This window comes from Monodelphis domestica, chromosome 6, assembly GCF_027887165.1.
Source record: "Monodelphis domestica isolate mMonDom1 chromosome 6, mMonDom1.pri, whole genome shotgun sequence".
NCBI lineage: Eukaryota > Metazoa > Chordata > Mammalia > Didelphimorphia > Didelphidae > Monodelphis > Monodelphis domestica.
Genome location: NC_077232.1, coordinates 170,502,561 through 170,507,272, shown reverse-complemented (window position 1 = coordinate 170,507,272; position 4,712 = coordinate 170,502,561).

Genomic DNA, 4,712 nt, shown 5'->3' with positions numbered 1-4,712 from the left:
AGATAATGAACCAAATCAAGAAGAACTGGTGACATAGAGGCAAGATGCAAAAGGAGAATGAAAATTCTGTGGCAGATAAGAGTAAGATCAAAAACAGGTAGCACAGAAGATTTAAGATTAGAACCTCTGATTATACCTAATCCTTTAAGGACTAAAGGAAGGTCCCAAAAGATATTTGCTTTTCCTTTAACACTCTGATTCATTAACTGATATGATCATATATTCTCCTTTTTTTAACAAAAATATTTCCAGTAAGATGAATTTTGCCTCAGTCATAAAATAGGACAAGGAGTTAACTAGCAATAAAAGTAAATGGAAATGGAGACAGAGAAATGGGCCTCTGCTGACACGCTAGATTTCCTAACTAGGTGCTCTGAACTATGCTATTTTACTCCTAACTTTTCACTTAATATAGACTCTATCAAGTAACTGAGGAGATCATATGGACCCAAGGATTCTGTATATTGCTCAAAGGCCAAAAAAGTTAGTTAATTGCTTTAACAGAAAGATTCTGGTTAAATATCTAGAAAGAAGAAAAGGAGAGTGGTGATGAGAGAATAGTCAACTGCCTCTTCTAAAGTGACACCCACGTACATTGGCATTATTCTTTAAGTCTATGTTGTTCTCATTAACAGATGGGTAACTTGAAGATAGAGATGATTTCAGTTTTTATCTTTTAACCTCAAAGCATTATACTCCAGTGTTTTTAAAAAATTGTTGAATAGCATCAAATACGGACACTCTTTATTAATTTTCATCAGATCCACAGATGCTCTCCCAAACATTTTCATCTCACCTCAAACTCCCTTTGGCTTCTCCTCTTCCCTACCAAAGTCAGCTGAGAACCTTGCCTCATATTTTACATAAAGAATTGAAGTCATTCACCATGAGCTCCCTCTTTGTTCTTCCTACTTTCCCAGTCTTCTTACGCCTTATTTCCTGTTATGGACTCTTTGGTTCACTGGCACTGGCTTCTCCTGACTGTTCCATGAACAGAAATTTTATCTTTTGACCCCAGCAAGCATTTTTCTCTTACTTTCTGTTCTTCATGCTTGAAACACTCTTTCCTCATGTCTGCCTATCCCCACCCCCCCGGTTTATAAAATACTATCTTTTATAGGAAACTTTCCCTAACCCTACTAATCTTAGTACCTTGCTTCTCTTAAATTTTTCCTATTGATCAGGTATTTAGCTTGTTGGTATATTATTGTTTGCATGCTGTTTCCCTCATTGGCTGGTGAGTTCTTTGAAGGCAAGGACTGTCTTTTGTCTATTTATGTATTCCCAATGTTTAGCACATAATAAATGATTAATAAATGTTTATTGATGGATCAGTTGATTGACAGCTGAACTAAAGAACTGACCTTGGACCTGAGGTCAGGGAATTTGAAATGTTTATTCTTTGTCTTTTATCAGGTTTATGCTGTTATGTTTAGGAGAGGATATAGGCAGTGATGGCCATTTGGATCTAATGGGAGGTTTAAATGATTCAGTGTACTATAGTAGCTAAAACACAAGCCAAGAGGCAGGAGAATAGGGTTCTAGTATTTTGATGGAGTACATCGTGCCTCAAATTTGAAGTCAGAATGTCTTAAATTGAATTTCAGGTAATTCCTACCTTTAGATTGTAGGCAAATCACTTTGCCCCTGGAGGTCTCAGTTTTCTTTTTAACTTTATACATTCTAAGGTCCTTTACAATTGTCATTCCACAAAAAAAAAAACTGGAAGTTATACAAATTGCTGTTTAAACCTGGGTAAAGTCACTTCTCCTCTTCGGGCCTCAATTTTTTCTTTTAAAAAATTAGAATTTTGGATGATACAGCCTTAAATGTCTCATCTGGCTGTAATCATGTATGGTTTGTGATTTAAGAAAGGCTTTCACGTTTTGCATGCCTGCCCCACTCATAAAATTGATTAAAATTATTTCATTAAAATACAGTCCATGAAATTTCAAGAAAAATAATTTCTCATGATTATAGAGTGCTTAATGTTCCATCTTACAAGCCATAATAAATTTCCATTTCCAGAAAGTAATGAAGAAATCCATTTGATTGTTACAAAATAAAGAAATCTAAAATAACTTAAACACATAATTTATGGAACAGAGATTTGAATAACTGCTTATTATTGCATGACTCAGTGTGCCAGAGGGGGTGAGCACTAAATATAAGAGATGTAGATTAATAAGGACATACACAATATATTTATCTATACAAGACTGCTTCAAATAGGGCACTGCATGTCCAGGGAATTCATCTCAAATAAAAAATGTGGAGTTATTTATTCTCATAAATGATCATTTTTGTCTTTCTGTACACAAGGGTTGTATATTGCCTTATAAGGAAAACCCCATGAAGTAATTTTGGTCATTTTCAAATGCTCGGGAAGATTTTTTTAATTTAGTAGTTTGGCCATTTTTTTTATACTTTATAGACATAATGCTTACCACATTCCCCTTCCTTTTGCTCCCAAATGGTTATGCATTTCTAAAGGTCTAACTATACAAAGAGGAGAGTGACATTGGTAGAACAGGGGAGGACCATTAGGGCTTTCCCGGTAGATAGAGAATTTTTAAGGCACTTGAAGAACAACTTTTCCACTTCAGTAGGTAGAGACAATTGAGCTTATGACTAATTGTCAAGGATACTTAAAGTTGTAAAGAATAATTAAAATTAAATCTTTTTTGGATTCTGAGCTCTGGTTCAGCCCATCCACCTACACATGTGATCTTGGCAACATCCAGAAAATCACCAATGTTTTGATTGAAAGGTTATAACTGAATGCTATAAATATAACCTAAAATAACAGAGAGAATGTTATATATCAAAAGAACAATTAGCTAATTGTAGTCGAATAAGTAAATAATTCATCAGTTCAATGGTGAAGATTTTTTAAAAAATCATCACATTAGCTATTTGAAATGACCAAAAGATTCATTTCCTCATACCCAAAATGCCTGGGTGTTTGAATATTGAATGGTATGTAGAAACTAATTATTTGAAATCCATGACACTTGGTTTTTTACTTTGTCAAATCAATATTCAGGGAGCATGATAAGGTAGAAAGATCTCTGGATTTTAACACACAAGTCCTGGTTCTGTTAGTTCACAATATTTCAGAGTATCACAGTAGCTCAGCAACATGTCAGTGAAACTTTTTTTTCTGAATGGAAATCCCCTCTATAAACTGGTTCATAATGATCATTCAGCTTTACTTGAAAATCTTCATGAGAGAAGTCAAGACCTATACCTAGAGGTAGTTTCTCTGTCTCTTTCTCTGTCTCTGTCTCTGTCTCTGTCTCTGTCTCTGTCTCTGTTTCTCTCTCTGTCTCTGTTTCTTTCTCTCTCTCTCTCTCTCTCTCTCTCTCTCTCTCTCTCTCTCTCTGTCTTTATATATATATATATATTATATATATATATATATATATAACACATAAACACATATATGTATAATTTTCACTCCATTTTGGTGGGTGAAATTTTTCTGATTTTTCTTTTGACATGGTTCAAAAAATAGACTCCATTTATTGGAAAGTTCCATTCATTGCTTCTAGATATTTCCCCTAAATATAAATGGCAAATATCTTAACCTTTTCAAATACTTGAAGGCAACTCTCATTTGTTTCCTAAGTCTTCTCTTGTGCAGTTTCTTCAATCTATTCTTATGTGACATAATTTAGAAGTTCTTTATAACAAAGAAAAAAATGCAGTCCCTTTCTTCAAAGAGTATATAGTCTAGTGGGGAACAGTCTACAATATATACAAATAATGTTTTCTTTTTCTTCTCCAAGTGTTCCATAAAACTATTTTACTGTTAAACTATTCCCCATTGTTTGAGCAAGCAAAATAGAAAACATTCGTGTTACTTTGTAGGTTATAATGGTTTAAATAATAACCTTTTCAAAACTTGCATACTAAGAAAACTCATCATAGAATATTCTATGCAGGAGAGATATAACCGCAAAGCAGTCATACAAAGGAATACTTAGATCTTTTATGTATTGCCTGAAAAGTAAGACTATTAGCCTTTCCATTTCAGAAGGTATAGGGAACTAAGCTTTACCCTTCGTTAAATGTGCATTAGAACCTGATGAGATGTTACATTCTCCTTTAGTCCCAAATGCCATGTGCTACCCATCTATTCATTACAAGCTGAAACTAAAAAAAGCAAGATTTAGAGACTAAGAATTCAGTGCCTATTCATAAAGAATTTGTGCATGGGAAGAAATAAGAGAAAGTCAGATGATTACATCTCAGAGAATCTTTTTCTTCATTGAAAAGGAATATGGAGAGATGATAGAAATATAACAGTCCTGGTTCTTGTGAACATTGTGGATGAGGGGAAGTGTGGTGCAATCTCTACTGACCTGTTTGGGCATCTGACACAAACATACCTATTACTTTTCACAGTGCCTGGTTCATGGTGAGTATTTTCCCAAATGTTTGTTGATTCAAAGCATCCCTAATGAGTAAATCAGAGGTTCAAAGAAACTGTAAAGTTCAAATATAAAAAAAAATCACAAGGGATATAACAAAGATAAACAGCTTACATTTTAATGTGGTTTGTCAACTAGACTGGCTTTAGGAAGAGTTGAATATTTTGTTCTTTTTTTTCTTGGTAGGGGCAGAAAAGAGAAGAGGGCAGTGGCAATCAAACTGGTCCCAGAAAACTTGCAAAGAGCCAAGATGGTTGTGTAGCAGAAAGAAGTTAA